The following is a 20,866-nucleotide window of genomic DNA, read 5'->3' on the forward strand; positions in this document are numbered from 1 at the left end:
TAGCACTTTACATAAACAACTTCACTGAATCATAGCACATTTGTTTTTTCTTCAAACTCTACAATATTGAATAGGCAGAAATTCGATTGACTGGCTCACTATTTTAGGAGACTGTCTACTGCATACCTTGGCAGGGCACACTTGCATGTTGTTGGAAACACCTTTCTACTTGAAGCAGGACAATGGTCAGAAAGATCACATTGGTCCAGGGAGCAATTAGCCAACATTTATTTGTTAGTTTCCGGATTTGGCAGGAAACAAGACTAGAATGAGATAAGGAGCTCAGGCCTTTACAGGGTGTGATTGGACTTTTAGACAAAGAGAAACAGAGCCCTTTTCCTGGCCAGCTATTTTCATCCCAGGCTTACACATGTGCTGCTAGTGCGGTAAATATATGGTAGCAAAAGATTGGTCCTTGCAGTGGTCAGAGTTAACATCTTAACAAATTGTTTAGTTGTATATCAATCTCCTGATATCTTTAGTGGCAACACTGTTAATAAGATAGAAGTAAGTGGTAACATTGTCTTACCCTGCCTTAGTATAATATCTGCCTCTTGGCCTAGAGATACTTTGTGTTGTTCTTAAATTCACTTAACCATCAGGCCAATCATTTAGCATCATTATCTGCTATTGCCATCATGTTGATAAATACATGATACTAGTGTCAGTACTCTCCCCTTATGTGCCCAGGGTAGAGACTGTAGAGACTCAGTTACTAATAAACTTGTATTCCTCCTTGAAAAATGTAGATGCATCCCGTAATCCTTCTTAACCTGTTACCCAAGTACCACTCTAGAATTTACTTCCAGTATAAAATCTGTTGCCTTTCTTATTCAGGCACTCTGGATGCAAAGACAAGGGACTCACAGTTTAGTGTGGGGTGCAAAAATGTAAACAACAACTCTAGTTCAAAGAGGAGTCGTTGCCTAACTTAAAGAGAGGTGACTAGTTCCTTCAATGGCATCAGGATGTCCAACTCACTTGAATGCCTCAGATCAAGTTTTCTGTCTTGCTCTGTTCAATGTGCCAGCATATTTTGAATGTCTGCCTCAGTAGTTCTCACCACATGCCACAGCATGCTTGTGTGCCTAGTCACAGATGTGCTTTGTTTGATCAATTTGCAAAACCTGTGCTTCCCACAGTTGGAGCTAGCAAAGTCTCTCACGTGGGCTGTTGAGGTGGGTGGATCTTTTGCTATAAATATGAAGGCCTGATGTAAATAATAGCTAAGACACATAATATGGCATCATACTGTGTTATTGTATGGTATCTGTGTTTTGGTGCATGGGAGAATGTGGGCATAGCTGGGTTCATGGCAGCCCTTATTCTGCCAGTCAGAGATATATGAGCATATGAGCCATCCGTTCACATGCCTAGTGTTATATTTCAAAAGAGCCAGGTGTGTCTCTGTTTGGCTTAGCATTACTTTTTATTTTTATTTCAAAATGTGGAGGACCTGTTTCAGTGTTCTTGCCCTTAGTCTAATTTGTGGATTTAAAAGTATATATTAATATCTAAATTGGCATGGCTAGGAGATGCTACAGGTAATTAAAAGGCTCTAATTAGGGGTATCTGAAAACATTTTGAGACACTTTATTCTGGACTATCTTAAGTGCACTAGATACAGTATGGAATATGGAACAACAGTCCTTTCACTTTGAGGACTTTTAACCTAGATGCCTGGAAGCGAACAATAATGAAGAAATTATCTTCCCCAGAGACTGTTGCCATGATGGTTTTGCAGCATTTATTATAAAAGAAGCAACCAATATAAAATAGAAACAAATTGAATAGAACAGAGAAGGAAAATAGCAGACAATGCTTTGTGGACAACGTCATTAATCCTGGAGACCTGCTCCACCCCATGGTTGATTTGCATGTATTACATCAGGCAAAATGGTACTATGGGAAAGATACACCAGGACAAGAAAAATCTTGTTATATAGACCACTGTTGTGAACCAAGCCTTTGATAATAAATAATGCAGACCTATGTAGTCCAAGAAGAGAAGTGATACTATCAGAACTGTTATCTTGGAATACAAGGATTGGTAGTGTGCCATAGATTGTGCAGTAAATTGGTAGTATGCAGTTTTTTAAAGAGTTAAGCTATTATCAAAATAATGTGCTTTTAAAACAACTTACCCAAATCATCCTGCTACAGAGGTACAGCTGTTTGAAATAATTGTCCCAAATTGTGGGTGCAATTTTCAGCTACTTTTTTTCCATGTTAACTGAATGCATTATCAAACCTCTTAATCTCTGCTTCTTACCATTTAGTTTGGGTCATAAGCACCAAATTTAACTAAGTAATCCAAGCAAGATTCTTGAACCATATAATACATATGAACTAGGACTTATAAAAAAAATAAATTTGCAACACAAACTCAGTAGAGAAATACTTTAAAGTCACTGCTTCTTCGGTGTGATGATAGTGAGTTGATACAATACCTTTCATTTAGGACCTCCAGTGCCTTAGTAATAACACTATAATAGCAGCACAGGAGGTAAGTGGGAGTCAACTGACATCATCCTGAGTCCAAAGGCATTGAGTAATTTGCTGGAAAATTAAACTGACACTTGCAGTTTGGATTCCCGAGGATTCAGTTTCGACTGAGTATCAGACCAGGGAGTTATATATCGGTGTAAGGTTGAGGCTGTTCTCCACTCCCCAGCTTCCAGGAAGGAGGGACCCTGCATTCTGCATTAAAAACAAGCGCCTCATCTTCCCGCCAGGTGACACTGAGGTCTGGACCACGCTATAGGAAATACTGAACCAGATCTTAAAGGCCATCTAATCCAAATTTCTCGTTTTACAAAGGGTCCATAAACGTTTACGGACTTGATCAAGGTCTGGTATCTAATTCGCAGATCTGCTTTTCTTACCTCCACTTCCAAGACCTAGGAGTCCGAGAATGTTAGGGAAGTTTCTAGCTGAAATCGACTCGAAAAGCTTGCTTGAGGGAGTGTGTGACATTCTCCCGACCCTCGGTGGTGGTTAACCTGCATTCTGAGTTAGCGTCTCCCTCAGAGCCTCTCTGATGTTCCAGAACGTGGAAGGAAAGTTGCCAGTCCTGGGCTGCGGCGGGGCGTGCGGGGGGAGGTGGCTGCTCCGCCTCCGGCGCTCGCGGGCGGGCTCGACACTGGCCACCGAGCGGCGAGAGCGGGACTCGGCGGCGGGCGGGGAAGGCGCGGGGCGTGGTTTGCAGCTTTCCGAGCGCCAAGGAGCCGAGCGCGCTCTGCTGCGCCCCGAGCCTTCCGCTGGACCAAAGAAGCGAGCGGGAGACCGAGCAAAAGGCGCGATCGAAGGAGCAAGGCGAGCGGGGCGCTGACCCGGGCTGGCAGCAGCCCGCGCCCTCTCCGGGCCGGCAGCGGGTGAGCGCGACGGCGGCGGGGCCCCTGCACCCCGGTGCGCCCCAGAGGGAGCGGACTGTGGCGAAGAGGGAGGAAGAACGGGAGGGAGGAAAAGGGGCGGGGGCCAGGGAGAGCCAGGTCCCCGAGCTGAGGGAGGGGGCGGCTAGAGACGGGACCCGACCCACTGCGGGGGTCCGAACCGGGCCCGGGAAACTTTGCCCGGCTGGGAAGAGCGGGGTGCGTGGAGGGCGCCGCAAACTTGTCAGCGGGCGGGGCGCTCCGGGGATTGGAGCGAGCGCCAGCGGGTGGCGTTTGTCTCTCCGGCTTCTTTGTGTCACCTCCGGTCCCCAGCCCGCCGGTCCGCCCGCCTGGGAAAGGGGCTGCGCGGGGGGCTCGGCCGCGATCCACCCGCCGCCCCCGTCGGGCCCAGGCCTGGGGAGCTAGCAGTCGGCTGATTGTTTTCGTTCCTCGCGTCACGCTTGGGCGGGAAAGATTTTGAACGCCGCGTGAGCTAGAAGGCAGAGAGCGGCGGCGCGGAGATTGCCAGATAGGGGGGCGGCGCGAGGCTCGCCCAGGGTCCCCCAGGACTGGCGGGCGGGGATCCGCCGGCCCCCGCACTCGAGGAACCGCGGCGGCCGAGCGCCTCCGCGGCGTGGGCCGCTCGGGCGGTTCGGCTTGTATATTCCGAAAAGATTGCTTGCGGTCTTTGTTGTCTGAAATTGCCTTGCGCATCTGACGGTAGCACCTTCTCCTTCTGAGGTGGTTTTCCTTCTGTTAAAAAAAAAAAAAGAGCGAGGGGAGACTTGTGTGAAATCAGTGCTATTCCAAACAACGTTAGCCACCCTCTTTGATGGAGGTTGAGGAGTCCTATGTAACCTTTGCCTTTGTGGGCGCCTGTTATTTCCGAAAGTTATTATTTTCCCTTCCCCTAGTGGAAGGGAGCGTCTGAGCGAGATGCCAGCAGGCACGATTGTGTACATGCACCGGCAAGTCAGAGCCAAACCCAGGAGGTTCTTTCCAGCCGCTCAACACTTTGGTGTCGCCTTTTTAAAAAAAGTTTGATTTCAAACAGCTTTCACCTGCTTTTCTAAAAGTTCCCAGCGCTTCGAAGAACTCCTTGCAGATATTTTGTGGTTGTAGTAGGATGAGTTCGACCACTTTTAGGGTTGGGGTTAAACACTGGAACCACACCTGGCCAGTTCACCGCTCAGGTCCCTGCCCTTGAGCCATTGTAAACATCATCGGGGTGAGTGTTCACCTTTTATGAGATGGAACATTTGGTGTGTTTTTATACTTTAATGCATGACTCTTTCCTTACCTTTCCTTTCTGGAAAAGTCTCTTGAGACTCTCCCAGACTCTTCTTGAGATAATTAACTGATTGGCCTTAGCTGTGTCATTACATCCCCCACCCCCGGGAGCACCTGAGGGAGAAGAGAACAGGTGTAATCCTCATTAAGTTTTTTGTTTTTTTTTCGGCCCCCGTGATGAAGACTCTGGGGATGTCAAAATAAGCAAAAAGTGTAAATCCTTAGTTCTCTGTCCATTTATTTAAGTTTACGAGCTCTATTTGAAGTCACAAAAATCAAAATCAAACCAGCTTAACCTTAGGTCAGCTTAACCTTGTACATTGATTGTTTTTTTTTTTTTTTTTTTAATCATGTGAATAAGTTTACCCAGTTAGAAATTTTACAAGCAGTTCATTGCGTTCGTCCTAAGTGTGTTTGTAGGATATTGCAGTATGCTTAAAGAACTGAGTCAGAGTGGGATTATTCTTGGGTCATGCCCTTAATAGTATATCAGAGTTTAATATAAAGCTCAAAACCAGGATCAGTCAGGTCTTGATAGGTAAGGGAAGATATTAAAGGCAATTACTTCATTTGTCCTTACTCATATGCTTTAAAAGACTTTCAATAATTTCACAAAATTATTCTTTCATTTACTCAAATAAATGCTTACCTGTGCCAGCCACTGTGCTGGACTCTGGAGTTTCAAATAGTACTAACCATTTATAGAATACTGATTTGGTACCAGTAGATGCTTCACATGGATTACCTCATCCATCTAATAAATATTTATTGAGTGCTTTCAGTGTATTGTGGTAGGTGCTGGAGTTATAATAATGCACAGGACAGCTGTGGTTCCCGCCTTTATCTTAGTTGGTGGGGAGGATAGGCAGAACATAAAAGACATCACTAAACTAATAGTAGTTTTTAAAGTGTAAATCAGATCACACCACTTCTCTTCTATGTAAAACCTTCCTGTGGCTTCAGTCTCCCTCTGAGTGAAAGGCAAAGGCTGGTCAGTGGCCTCGGTGTTTACCCCATGTGATCCTTACCGCCCAGTCCTGTCTCCTTGATTTTGTTTTCTGCTCTTCTTTTTCCTCATACTTCTATAGCCAGACTAGCTTCCTAGCTATCTGCGGGCTGTCACACTTGCTGTTTGCTCTGCCTGGAATGCCCCACCATACCTATATGGTTCTTTCTCTGATCTCCCTCACTTCTTTACTCAGTTGTATTCTCTATGAACCTTCACTGAACCCCAGATTTAAAATCATAACCCACTTGTAACTCCCTTACTCTCCTTTCATAACTGATTTTTTCTCCCTCCATTTCACCATCTAACACACTCTGTATTTTATTTCTCTGCTTATGTTCTGTCTCACCCCACTAGATTGCACACCTCATCAGAGCAATTGTATTCACTGCTGCATCCTCAGAGTCAACACCTGGCATACAGTAGGGACTCAAACTATTTGTTGAAATAAGAAAACCACAGGATGCTGAGACATAGAGTAACCAAGAGTTCCGAAGTGAATAGTAAGAAGTCTTCTCTGTGCAGGTGACATGTAAGCCAAGACAAGTAGCATACAGTGTGTTGTGGGTGAGGAGGTGAGGAGAGGAGAGAGGCATGGAAGATTAGCTGAGGAGGTAGTACTGAGTCGGGAAAGAGTTTGGTGGTGCATGGATTGATTGGACCTGAGAGAAGGTCTTGAGGCTGAGCACTGTCAACTGCAGGGAGAGAACTCAAGGGAAAAAGAACGGTAATCAAATGATGGCAGAGGTTGAGATGGTTGGATGGCATCACTGACTCGATGGACATGAATTTGAGCAAACTCGGTAGTGAAGGACAGGGAAGCCTAGTGTGCTGCAATCTGTGGGGTCGCAAAGAATGGGACACAGCTTAGCGACTGAACAACAACAGCAGCAATCAGCTGACAGGTCATACAAGGCCTCACTGGCGAAGGTTTGGATACATTCACAGTGAATTCTCATGTATACCCTAGTGACCCTATGTTACAGTTAATAAAATTGAAGGAACTTTCAGAGGCTACCCAGCAGGTGAATGGCACAGCCTAGAAAAGGTAGGAAAACAGGTTCTCAGATCCTGCTTATATTTAACCACCATGTATGTGTGTGTGTGTGTGTGTGTGTGTGTGTGTGCATGCATGCATGCACGTGCTCAGTCTGGATTGTAGCCTGCCAAGTTTCTCTCTCCATGGAATTTTCCAGGCAAGAATCCTGGAGTGGGTTGTTGTTTCCTTCTCCAGGGGATCTTCCCAACCCAGGGATCTAACCTGCGTGTCTTGCATCTCCTGCATTGGCAGGCAGATTCTTTACCACTAGCACCACCTGGGAAGCCGCATTTAGCCACTATGCCAGCATCAAAAGACATAGTCTGAATTCTGATGGAGCTGTTTGTCTAGTGAAGACACGCCGTTGCAGTACACATATGGCAGTGCTAGAAAAGATGTATTCTCAGGGACTCTGGGAGGAGGAAAGCATCCATTTCTGCCTCTGGAATGGGAATGGGACAGGACAAATTGGAAAAAAATGAATTTACTTTTCCTTTTTTATAATTATGAAGTGTTTCAGATTAGCTATAATTAAGAAATAATCTTAACATCATTCAAACGCATAGCCCATTCTTCACGACTTTACTGTGTGCTCACTGTTGTGTTTTTGCTTTCGTATTTTCCAATGACCTGGGTTATGTACCCCCATTCCTACTTTCACCAAATTAAGAATTGTGTCTGCAATAGTGTAAAATCAGTTATGTTTAAAGCTTGTAATTCTTTGTGAAGTTGCAGGTTAAGTACTGTTTTGATTGTTATCTTAAACTCTGTCCTTTCTGGGTTTTGTGTGATAATTTTATAAACAGTTTCATTGAGTGTACTTGATATACAGTAAGCTGCATAAGTTTAGTGTTAAATTTGATACGTTTTTGACTTATTTGTAGACCTATGAATCATCTTTCCCTTTGGTCCCTTCCTATACCTTGTACCCTTCTTTCCCAACCGATGAGAGCTCTGACTCTATGGATTAGTTTGTATTTTCAGAGTTTTATTCGCATGGAACCATATAATATGTTTTCTCTTTTGTCTGGGTTCTTTCACTTAGTATAATTGTCTTGAGATTCATCTATGTTGTTCTGTGTATCAGTAGTCGATTATTTTTTATTGCTGAATGGTGTTCTGCTGTATGAATATATGCCAGTTTATTTGTCCATTCACCCATTGATAAACATTTTTCTTTTTTGCTAGTTTTTGGATGTTAAAAATAAAGCTGCTGTAAACACATTATATTCAGTCTTTATATGGACATCTGCTTTCATTTTCCCTGGGTAAATGTCTAGGAGTAGAATGGCTCAGTCATATGGTAGGCGTATGTTTAACTTTTAAAGAAACTTCCATACTTTCCCAGACATTCCCAAACTAGTGTGTGAGGGTTCCAGTTGCTGTGCATCCTTGCCAACACTTGGTATGGTTAAGCTGTCATAGCCATTCTATTAGATGTGTAGTGGTATCTCATTGTGTTTTAATTTGCATTTCCCTGCTGACTAACGATGTGCTTATTTACCATCCATATTATATCTTTTTTTGCTGAAGTTTCTGTTTACATTTTTTTGTTCATTCTTCATTGGATTGGTTGCTTCCTTATTGAGTTTTGAGTTTTTTATATATTCTGGATACAAGCTCTGTATCAGATACGTGATTTGCAAATATTTACTTTCAATCTGTTGCTCATCTTACATTCTCTTAACAAATCTATGAAGATCAGGAGTTTTAATAAAGTCTGATTTATCAGTTCTTTTATGGAATTACACTTTTGGTGTTATACCTAATAAATCTTTGCCTCGCTCAAGATCACAGAGACTTTTTCCCTAAGAGTTATAAAACTTGTAGAAAAACTATAAGAGAATATAAAACCATGAAGTCTTTCTTTTTACTTTTTGGTACATCTACCTTGAGTTAAATTTTGTTTATGGAGTGGGATATGGGTTGAAGTTTACTGCCACTAGAACACGTGACAAGTTTTGGAGATGAGATAATGTCTGGAGACAGTGTCTTGGGGAAGGGGGGGGGCAGGCATTTGCTATTGGCATCTAGTGGGTCAAGGCCAGGGATACTGCTAAAGATCTGCAATGAACAGGAGAGATCATCTCAACAAAGACTCATTCAGCCAAAATGTCAGTAGTGTCAAGGTAAAGAAACCAAAGGCGATTTTATTGACCTTCTCAATGTTTTGGCTATTAGTTTTCTTTATATTTTCTATCTTCTATTTAATTGATTTTCACTCTGATCTTTATTATTATTTCCTTACCGTGTGCTTGAAAAGGATGTTTTGTATGTGCTTGAAAACAATATTTATTCTAATTATTCCATGTCAAGAGAGCATTCCATCAACAGAGCATCACTATTCATGCTAACCTTGATTACTTAGCTGAGGCAGTGCTTGTCAGGTTTCCCTGCCGTAAAGTTGCTCTTTTCTCTGCATTCTGTCCTGTACTTTTTGAGATGGAAGTTACTATGTGTAGCCCACATTTAAGGAGTGGAGAGTCATGCTTCTTCTCCATGTGACAATCTCTGACTTTTAATTCTGGTATTTAGACCATTTATATTTAAAGCGATTATTGATTATAGTTCACTTTAAATGTATAATTTTGCTATTTGTTACATGTTTTTCTTATCTTTATTTCCTTTTTTCTCTTTTTCTGTCTTTGGATTAATTGAATTTATTATCATTATAATTTATTTATTTATTTTTTGCTTATTAGCTAACAGTCCTTTTTTTTTTTTTTAAATTTGACTCTTGGGAATCTTAGTTCCCTGACCAGGGATTGAACCAATGCCCTCAGCAGTGAAAGCGTGGAGTCCTAACGCCTGGAGTGCCAGGGAATTCCCTAGCTATCATTCTTTATTTTGTTATTTTAGTGTTTGCTCTTGGGTTGATAACTTACCACAGTTTACCTTCAGGTATTATATTATACCACCCCATGTACAGTCATTACCTCATGAGAGCCTTGGAATAGTTAATTCCCATTTCTCTCTGTTAACCTTTGTGATATTGTTATACATTTAACTTTTTGTCTGTTATTGATCCCACATTACATTACTGTTTTTTGTTTGAACAGTCAATTATTTTTTAAAGGAATCTAAAACCTAAAACATCATATATTACCCATGTTTTACACAGGTTATATTCTTTATTTTGCTATTTTCAAGTGAAAATAAATTATACATATTGAATTTATTGGATTCATTTTTATGAATATGTATATATTCTAACTTGTAAGTTTAGTGTAAACATTAAAGTAGTAGTGAAATTTGGAAATCAGAGCATAGTTCATTTTCTTAAACTAAATTACTGAGTTGTCATTGAGCTGATCATTGGTGTAATAGATACTTCAGGATACTGTGGGGTCTTATAAGATTCAGAACACCTGGACTTGGAGATCTCTATGCAGGTATTGATGAGTGTGCTGTCTTTTCTTTCCTTAGGGCAGCATTAGAAAAAGGGAAATTTCAGGAGTGAGTCCTCCCATGCTGACATTATCCAGACCCTGAGAAACTTTCAAAGCATTTCTTTCTTCCGATGGTATACGAGGTAAAAAGCACTTGGTTATAGCTACTTGGGTCAGAGTAACACATTTGACAAAGTGAACTTGAAGCTTCTGCTTGTCAGTGTCCATATTTGGTTGAAAACTCCAATCTGAGATGCAGTTCTTAGAACTCGCCAGAATTTCCTATTTGTTGCTCTGGTTTTAGTTAACTTTTAGTCTTCTTTATCAGTGAGGATGGAGTGGGTACCCTTTCCATCTGGGTATGTGTAAATGTACTCCTATTCTGAAGGTTAATACATTGACAAACACTCAACTATAAATGACTGGGAAAACTTAACTCATCCAGCAAATTAACTTACTTTGTAAATGTTTGTTGAATCTGGGCTCTGGCACATTGATGAAAATTTATGTCTCCTGCCCTTTGAAAGCCAACTCTCTTTTAAGAAAAGGGCCCATAAGCACAGGAGCATGCATTCCAATGTGGTAATTGGTGATCACTGCAGTGGAGATACGAACTAGGCAATGGGTGTAAGCTTAGAGCAGTGGTTCTCAAAGTGTGGTCCAGGGACCAGTAGCATCAAACCTACTGGTTCAGAAATGTAGAGGATGAGGCCCAGCAATCTGTGTTTAACAAGTCTTCCAAGTGATTCTGATGCATGCACAAGATTGTGAACCACTGGCACAGGGGATTAGATGATCTCTGAGATTTTTTCCCCTGGGTCCTAGTTTCTACAAATATGATTTAGAAATGTGATATTTACCACGTGGTACTTTAAGAACTATTTTGGCACTAATGAATTGTCAAACGTGAGTAGTTATGTGGGTAAAATAGAAATCCAAAATGGTAAAGTTTTGTCTGACACTGGAGCAAAAGTCAATTAGATGTTAGAACACTATTATGAAAAATTTTAAATATATTCAAAAGCAGAGATATTAGTGAAATGAACTCCTATATAAACATTCAGTAGAGTCACTCAGTCATGTCTGACTCTTTGTGACCCCATGGACTGCAGCACACCAGGCTTCCCTGTCCATCACCAACTCCCAGAGCTTGCTTAAACTCATGTCCATCAAGTCAGTGATGCCATCCAACCATCTCATCCTCTGTCGTCCCCTTCTCCTGCCTTCAGTCTTTCTCAGCATCAGGGTCTTTTCCAATGAGTCAGTTCTTCACATCAGGTGACCAAAGTATTGGAGCTTCAGCATTGGTCCTTCCAGTGAATATTCAGGACTGATTTCCTTTAGGATGCAGTGCTTGGATCTCCTTGCAGTCCAAGGGACTCTCAAGAGTCTTCTTCAATGCCACAGTCAGCTTTCTTTATGGTCCAACTCTCACATCCATCCATGACTACTGGAAAAACCATAGCTTCGACTAGACAGAACTTTGTCAGCAAAGTAATGTCTCTGCTTTAATTTCATGGCTGCAATCACCATCTGCAGTGATTTTGAAGCCCCCCAAAATAAAGTCTGTCACTATTTCCATTGTTTCCCCATCTATTTGCCATGAAGTGATGGGACCTGATGCCACGATCTTTGTTTTTTGAATGTTTTCAGTCAGTCAGTTCAGTTGCTCAGTCGTGTCTGACTCTCTGCGACCCCGTGAATTGCAGCATGCCAGGCCTCCCTGTCCATCACCAACTCCCGGAGTTCACTGAGACTAACATCCATCGAGTCAGTGTTGCCATCCAGCCATCTCATCCTCTGTTGTCCCCTTCTAAAAGTTGAGTTTTAAGCCAACTTTTTCTCTCTCCTCTTTCACTTTCAGCAAGAGGCTCTTCAGTTCCTTTTCACTTTCTGCCATTAGGGTGGTATCATCTGCATATCTGAGGTTATTGATATTTCTCTTGGCAATCTTGATTCTGGCTTGTGCTACACACAGTCTCCTTACCAAGGTTAGACATAACCTGTTTAGTTAGAACTCAGGCTATGAGATAGTTCATGTTTTGAGAAAGGGAACAGAATTAACTTACGCAGGTATACTACCTGTTTTCTCCCACTTTGACTTTGGAGGACTAATTGTAGTATTCTGAGGAAAAGCCGATTGTAATACACCTGAGCTCTTCAGGTTTGAGTGATATGTTAATTAAAGGATCAGACTGTGGGAGTCTGGGGCTTCCTAGGTTGTTCAGTGGTAAAGAATCCACCTGCTAGTGCAGGAGTCTCAGGAGATACAGGTTTGATCCCTGGGTTGAGAAGATCCCTTGGAGGAGGACACGGCAACTGACTCCAGTATTTTTGCCTGGAGAATCCTATGGACCAGAGGAACCTGACAGGCTACCGTCCTTAGTGTCACAAAGTCAGATGCAACTGAGCAACTGAGCAAGCACACAGTAGGAGTTAGCTAATTTTCATTTAAAAAATGCTGATTAGTAAGAAATAATTTTTATCTGAAGTGTAAATTGCAACAAAATAAATAAAGCTGTTCAGGATTGTTCCCCATGCCCTCAAATAAACCTGAAAAAACCCTGCAACAACTTATGCATCTAAGTCGTTGGTACTATGGTAGGCTATAGTCAACGTTTGATGAGATTGTTTGATAAAATAATGCATGCTGGAACTTTTAGTTAAAAATTGTTAGTGGTTCAGAAAGTAAACAAGAGGATTTACTATATAGTCTGTTTATAAAGCAGTTAAAGGCATGTTTTATTATTTGTGCTAGTATGTTGACAAAGAAAATAGGTAACTAGCAATCTCTTGTTTGACTGTCTTTTGTAGTTACTCATTTGATGGCATCGAGTAAAAAATTTTCCTCCGTTAATAGGCCTTTGTTTAAAAGAAAGTATGTTACCTTTGTAGTTTCTGTACTCTTTTTCATCAGAGAAAGTTCCAATTAAGTTGGGTAATAATTAATTTTATAAATAGTGTTTAGTCCAGAACTGATTATATTTCCTTCTGAGCCAAGTGAAAAGAAACTCTCAATCTATAACCACAGGTTGAAAGTTTGGTTACAAGACTGTGTTCGTGATGGTTTTTGAGACTTGGAAGGTAAGCTTGCTCCTTTCATGAGTCATCATGTTGTCTCACGGTTGGCTGTGTGTTTTCTTAGCAACAGCTGTTGATTTCTGGTTTGAGTTGGGAAAGTATGTTTTGAAATGATTCAACATATTCTTTCAGGTTATATATGCTTGCTGAACCTTATAAGCTTACTGTTAATGTGGTGAGTTCCACGATGAAGGAATGATTTCATTCTCTTACTGTCCCTGCATTCCAAATCATTTTTCTTCTGTTTTTTTAGGGAATTAAGGGTGGGTATAAGAAAAGAGAAGTCGTCAATCTGGAAGACTATGAACCTGATCGTTTATGACCCTGGAATAGAGCAGAACCAAAAATGGTCTCCACATGCTGATAGTATAAAATGTAATTTACTGGAGTCTTCATCTCGAGTAATACTCCAGGGTGCATAAGTACTAAAGGACAAGTGAATTTTTGAAATGTCTGTGATATTGTGCAATGGTTATGAGTATAACTTCTGAAGTCAGATGGACCCTGGTTCAAATCCTTGCTTTGCCATATATTAACTGTGTCACTTTGGGCAAATTATAAACCTCTCTGAGTAGAGCTTCTTCATCTATAAAATAAAAGGCAAAATGTGACCTACCTCATGGGGGTGTTAAGAATATTACTGAGGCAACACGTGTAGTGGGCAGTACAGCACCTATGATCAAACATTGTAGAGCACCTGGTGATAAGTGCTAGTTATTACATTCAGTTCGAGAGTGCAGTGAACAAGGGGCTAAGTGGCAGGTGTTAGAGGACAGTCAGCAATCAATCAGGCACGGCTCCCTTTTTGCAGGAACTGGGACAGATAGCCTTGTAAACAAGTCACTCTAGTATGATCCAGAATGAAAGAAGTGCCATCTGAAGTGCTAGCAAAGTGCTATGGTCATAAATGCCCACTTTGGGGAAGTTAGGACTAATTTTGTATAGGATATTGACATTTGAGCTGGACATATAGCTGGGTTTAGAGTGTAGAGTAGAGCTTTCATGGGTGGAAAATGGAGGATAGTAGATTGCAGGCTGAAAAATATCACAAACTGAAGCACAGGGCTTGTGGCAGGTTGTAGTGGGAGAGGTCTAGATAGATGCTTTGTGGTTAGATTGTAGGGCATTTTGCTCATGGAAGCATTTGGACCATATTCTTCTTGTCAGTGGGAACCTACAGCATGCACATGGTGTGAGCTCTGTTTCACAATAATGTTCTGAAAAATGAAGTGGAGAGGCAAGAAATCCAGTTAAAAGGATGTTTTTAGAAATCTAGGTGAGTGATGAAGAAATTTAGAGAACAGAGTCAGAGGGGATTAAAAGGAGTTGGAAGAGAGAGGATTCTAAATTTGATGCCAAGAAGAATGCTGGTGCTATTACTTGAGAGAGGTACCATAGAAGAAGGTGTGGGGGAAAACCAATGGTCTGGTGGCAGGATGGTCTACTGGGTCTTTTTTTAAGTTGAGGTACAGTTGATTTACAGTGTCGTGTTAATTTCAGGTATATAGCATAGTGGTTTATAGAGGGTGTATAGGAATTTTTATATAGAGTGTCTATGTTAATCCCAAATGCCTAATTTATTTGTCCCCCTTCCTCTTTGGCAACCATAAGTTTGTTTTCTATGTCTGTGAGTCTCTCTGTTTTGTAATAAACAAGCTCATTTGTATCTTTTAAAAAATATATTCTACATATAAATGATATTGTATGTTACTTGTCTTTGTCTGGCTTCATTTAGTATGATAATCTCATGTTGTTGCAAATGGCATTATTTCATTCTGTTTGCTGCTGCTACTGCTGCTAAGTCGCTTCAGTCGTGTCCAACTCTGTGCGACCCCATAGACAGCAGCTCACCAGGCTCTGCCGTCCCTGGGATTCTCCAGGCAAGAACACTGGAGTGGGTTGCCATTTCCTTCTCCAATGCGTGAAACTGAAAAGTGAAAGTGAAGCCACTCAGTCGTGTCGACTCTTAACGACCTCATGGACTGCAGCCTACCAGGCTCCTCCGTCCATGGGATTTTCTAGGCAAGAGTACTGGAGTGGGGTGCCATTGCCTTCTCCGTTATGGCTGACTAAAACTATATATATGTATATATACACACACCACATCTTCTTTATCCAGTCTGTCCTTATTTGTCTCTTATAGCAGTCTTTATTTTAAACACTGTTTAAATGCAGGGTCTTTGGGGCTCACAGATTAGTGAGCTGGCAGTTGGGAATTTAGTTCTGAAAGAAGGAAGCTAACATTTATTATGCACCTACCGTGTCTCAGGTTTATGCTGAGCATCTTTACAAATCATTATTGGAAGCAAATAGTATTTTTATTGATGAAGAAATAAAGGTCAAGAAGAGGCCTGATATTATAATGCTTAAACATTAACCGTAATTTCAAAGCATTTCTCACTTCTGTCATTTTCTTCAAAGTCGTTGGAGCTAGAGGAGGGCTGGGGCTAGAAAGATTGAGTGAATGGGTACTGAAGGCATTGAACTGTCCTCTGTGGCACTTTTCATCATTTCTGCATTCAGACTCTCATTACGTATTCTTTACCACAAGGAGAGAACAGCCCTCTGATTAGGTGGTTAGTATTTGTTACTCAAAGACTGTTGAGGGAGTTTCATAATTAACCATATTTCTCGAGTTCTAATATTCCTTTCCTTTTAGAACTGCTTGAAGGTTGAAGTCCTCCAGGACTGTTTTCTTCTCTTGCTTCTGATAAAATGGAAACATTTTGGTACGGGTGGGTTTTAACTTTATAAAATGAGCCTTGTTATATTGGGTTAGAGAGGATGAGCCAGGGCAGAGAGAATGATGCTCTTTTCCTTAATGTTGCCACCTTTAAAACGTCCTAAGGTCAAGACCATGAATGCAGATAAAAATTAAGACTGGGAAGACTTTGAGAATGTCTTAAAAACTTGATGACAAAAATCCAGCTACACACATACAGCACACACATATTAAAAAGCAAAAGTTCGCCTTCATGTTATTTTCACTTTCCATTTCTGTTGTCTCTGTCCCTAGAGATAATCACTGTGGACAGTTTTTTGTTTATCCTGTGTAAATGTTTATGAATACTTAGAACCTTGGCAGTAATTAGGCAAAATAACTAGATTTTAAGCTTTTTCCTTTTCACTCAGATATTTAGTATCAGAGTTTATATTGAAGTTTCATAAATACAGATTCTTCTTTTAGACTGTGTTCTGAGAGCCCTATAAACATCTAATGTAATTTACATTAAATGCTCTCAGATTACCTTTCAAATCAGTGACATACCTAGGATTAGAATTTAGAGAACTTGAGCTTCTCATTTGTTGCTAAACCAGTTCTGTTAGTTAATTTATTATACAAGTTTGCCAGTTAACTGCAACACTGGGCAAAAACATGTTTTATCTTATTTGAGAAGAAAGGACAGAGAACTGCAAATTTAAACTAACATAAGCTCATTATAGTCACTATATTAATCTCTTAATTACTTCATATTTTGAATGCTTAGACAATATGTGTTCTGATAAATTTCTCTAAAAACTCATGGACCAAGTTAGTATAGGTTGGTATCTCTTGGCTGTTAGGCTACCCACTCCAGTATTCTGGCCTGGAGAATTCTATGGACTGTCTAGTCCATGGGATTGCAAAGAGTCAGACACAACTGAGCAACTTTTCACTTCATTGGCTGTTAGGAATTTTAAGGACATGGAGTTCAGAACCTGCACATTTGTGTTCAAGCAAGAGTTGCCAGTAACTTGGTGTTCTCAGGAAAGGTGCTTATTGTCCCTGTTCCCCTAAATGGAGTAGATGGTGTCTATCTTGTGAGGATTAAAGAGATAGTACATGTAAAATGTTTGGCACAAATTAAGAACTAAATATTAGCTCTCCTTTCTACTGTTTTGTCATTATCAAATAGAGGGCCTACAATTTTGTTCACCCATGTAAGCTGAATTTACCTGTTCGTACTCTCAGGCTGTAACAAAGGAGACCTCATTACATTTCACTTTTTTTGCACTGTAGGTTGTTGGGGTATGGTTTTTAAGCAGATACAGATCTCAGTACCTCTCTTAGCTTCTTAGATAAATAAGTTAGAAGAGTTTCAACCAAAGGACTGCATACAATTTTGTTTTGTCCCAGTGGTCCTACTTCTCAAGATTCTTCATTGGTCCCAGTTTTGGTTCTACTCAGGAGAATACTGTAAAATCCACAAGACACTTTCTCAAGAGTGTTCCAATTGTTCATCAATGGGGAGAAAACTACTTAGGTGTATTCCTTTTTGAGGATGTTTTATGTTATATGAGTTTTGGGGGCTGGGGACTGGTCAGGGATCTTTCCATGGGGAGGGCTTTGAGAGAAGGAAAAAATATTTCTGTAGAAATCTCAAAACGGTAGTCTGAAATTCCATGAAGAGAAAATTTAAGATTTTCATATTCTAAGTTACTGGAGTTAAGGGGTCAGAAGGATTATTTATGTTTCAGGAAGTTTTTCTTCACACAGAGGTATATAACTTCTAAATATTTTAACGATGTAGAAGATATACTGAAGAAAAAGTAACCTTAGAAATGGACAGAAGTAGGATTTTTTTTTTTAAGCCAGACAAATTTCTAATGGAGTCCCTGCACATAAGTAACAACAAAGATAATTTTATATACACAGAAAAGTACATTCCGTTCTTTCCCTGAGATGATGTAACCTCATATCAGATGTTAAAATTGTGCCCACAGAACTGAAAACTGTATCTTTAGATAAACTCAGAAACAAATAATTCTGGTTGTTTCTCTTCAGGTGAGAAACTTCTGTGTGTTTAGAAATGGACGCTAGTTTGCAAACTCTGTAGGGAGTCAGGAGGGAAGCCTGGGAGAAGGAATGATCTCACAGTTTGAGGTTCTAGTAGACACTTTACTGGTATTCACTGATCTGCTCTCCACAACCTCCTAAATCTACTTCAGAACTCAAATCCCTTTTTCAGCCTAAGTGTGTGTGTGTGCTCAGTCTGACTCTTGGCCACCCTAAGAACCGAAGACACTCTCTATTTCTCTAGTTGCTTGATTCAGTACCTTTTAAATAAATGAATACTTGTTGAAGAATGGCACTGCTGGCTGACATCCTAGAAAAAACAGCTTCCAAACCACACAACAGTTAATTTTTCCGTTTTTTGGTTTTTTTTTCTCCTCATTTACTTTCCCAGTAACCAGTCATAATGCTAAGATTTCATGGTTAGGTAAGACTGGGTGTCTAGTATTTTGTTAGAACTCTACCAAAGTAGTACTGGATAGTTCCTTGGAAGTAAAGAGTTCAACGGAAACAAACTCAAAAAGGACAGATAGGAGCTCTAATTTGGTGAAGATTTGAATTAAAAATATCTCTAGAACAATTTCCTTAAAATTCTGGTCTGAAAACCCTTTGTTGCTGTTGTTTAGTCACTAAGTTGTGTCTGACTTTTTTGAGACCTCATGGACTGTGTAGCCCGCCAGGTTCCTCTGTCCTTGGGATCTTCCAGGCAAGAATATTGGAGTGGGTTTCATGCTCCAGGGTATCTTCCTAACTCAGGGATTGAACCCACCGCTCCTGCCACATCTCCTGCATTGCAGGCGGATTCCTTACCTAAAGCAATTAGAAGAAATGTCATTTACTCTTCAGGTCATAGTACTCACTAAACTAACTTTTATATACCAGAATCTGTGATCTACATGTTAAAATCTGCAGTGATTTACTGAGTGATTGAAGGATTTGCTAGTTTATTTGCTTTGTGCACCATGTAAGTCTTGGTAAATTAGTTAAAGTTAGATTGTAGAGTGTAGAGGGGAGCTCTTCTCTAAAACGAGTCTTGAGAGTATGAGAAATAATAGAGAAGTTGTAAGGGAGAAGGCAATGGCACCCCTCTCCAGTACTCTTGCCTGGAAAATCCCATGGGCGGAGCAGCCTGGGAGGCTGCAGTCCATGGGGTCATTAAGAGTCAGACACGACTGAGCGACTTCACTTTCACTTTTCACTTCCTTGCACTGGAGAAGGACATGGCAACCGGCTCCAGTGTTCTTGCCTGGAGAATCCCAGGGACGGGGGAGCCTGGTGGGCTGCCGTCTAAGGGGTTGCACAGAGTTGGACACGACTGACGCGACTTAGCAGCAGCAGCAGCAAGTTAAGAGCTGTACCTTTCCTAAGATACCAATTATGAGTTCAAATCCTGGGTTTATCTCAGAAAGTTTTATGTTCTTGAATAAGACTCTGATGTTAATGGTCTTAGTTTCTCTGCCTCAAGAATATCATGATTATTTAAAATCACATATGTGTGTGTATGTGTGTTAGTTGCTCAATGGTGTCTGACTCTTTGTGACCCCATGGATGGTAACCCGCCAGGCTCCTCTCTCTGTCTATGGAATTCTCCAGACAAGAATACTGGAGTGGGTAGCCATTTCCTTCTCCAGTAAAATAACCTATAAGCACAACTAAATACGAAGAATGTTTTGTCTTGGGTCAGTTAAACTGTCCCCACCCCTTTACTGATATTCATTGGTTTGCTCTCCTAAACCCCATTGGACAGCTCTCAAAGGTTTACCATCATCACAAAGGATGGTGAAAGAGAGAATGTCGTGGGATTCAAGTCCATTCCTAGGGTGACTTTAAAATGTGTGTGTGCTATCCATAGTGAGTTAGTATCTCATCTTATATCTGATTTATTTGTCACTTATACAGTGACACAGTGATGAGTTGTTACTAGAGTCCAGGGAGTTCAACACCCATCACGTTGACTTTAAATTTTAGACTGAATGATACCTGGATCTTCTTATTTCACAGAAGACAATCCAAGATTCAGGGATGGCAAGGTACAGTTGGCAACTGGCAGAACAAGGAGTAAAAATGCTGCCTTCAGATTCCTGGCTCTTGCTGGCATAGATATGTGTGTGTGTGTGTATTTAAAATATTTGTATTATCTATTATTTAAAACCTACAAAAAGGTATAAACCACCATACTATTAAGTACCTACGTGTTTTAGCATACTACATAAGAAATAAATTGTTGCTAACATAGTTGTGACCCCTTCCTCCTCAGAGGTAGCAGCTATCCTGAATTTGATGTTTATCAGTCTCATGCATTTCTTTACAGCTTTATTGTATTTGAATAGTAAGGGTGATTTTCAAAGTATTTAACAAACTGGAGTGTGTGGATATGGCCACTCATAATGGATGCTGGCAACAGATCCAGTCATGCCAAGGTCTACTGGCTGAATATCAGGCCCATCATGGACCCCCATAAGCAATGTTTTTAATACCATACATAGTACCATTTTGTATGCATTCTTCTACAAATTGCTCTTTTTCTTTCAGCTTTATATTTGTGAGCTGCATTTGTATTGATATGGGTAGCTGATTTATTCATTTTCAGTGTTTAATACCCTAATGTATGAATATGTCACAATTTATCCATTTTTGGACAGTTTTTTTTGTTTGTTTGTTTATGCCCTCGTACCTGTTCAGGTGTTTTGCTTCTTTTCCTTATTGATTTGTATATTACTTTTGAATTTTTTTGGTAAACTGCTCTTTAATAAACACATTCTTTAACATCTGTACTTAAGAAGTCACATAAAACCTATCATGGCTTTGTCTTTCCAATATTATTTCCAGCTATTACACATAGTTGTTCATATTTGAAAAGGATCTTTCAGTATTCCCTGATCAGGTTCACGTCAAGTACACCAAGGGCATTGCCTG

The 20,866-nt window shown here is 40.7% G+C and overlaps 1 protein-coding gene across 10 annotated transcripts in view; it reads left to right on the forward strand.

Moving 5' to 3' along the window:
- The first annotated feature begins 3,250 nt into the window (after window positions 1–3,250).
- The window catches only part of SYNE2 (spectrin repeat containing nuclear envelope protein 2), a 323,751-nt gene continuing 306,135 nt past the window's right edge, over window positions 3,251–20,866 (forward strand). For 7 of the 10 annotated variants that reach the window (XM_010809508.4, XM_010809509.4, XM_010809511.4 and 4 more), the window contains exon 1: window positions 3,251–3,374. The gene's annotated coding sequence lies outside the window, so the exon portion shown is untranslated. Of the gene's footprint in view, window positions 3,375–10,132; window positions 10,239–20,866 lie in introns of all 10 variants that reach the window. The other 3 variants (XM_059890586.1, XM_024997770.2, NM_001206586.1) reach the window with 2 other exon arrangements.

This window comes from Bos taurus, chromosome 10 (assembly GCF_002263795.3).
Source record: "Bos taurus isolate L1 Dominette 01449 registration number 42190680 breed Hereford chromosome 10, ARS-UCD2.0, whole genome shotgun sequence".
Classification (NCBI taxonomy): Eukaryota; Metazoa; Chordata; class Mammalia; order Artiodactyla; family Bovidae; genus Bos; species Bos taurus.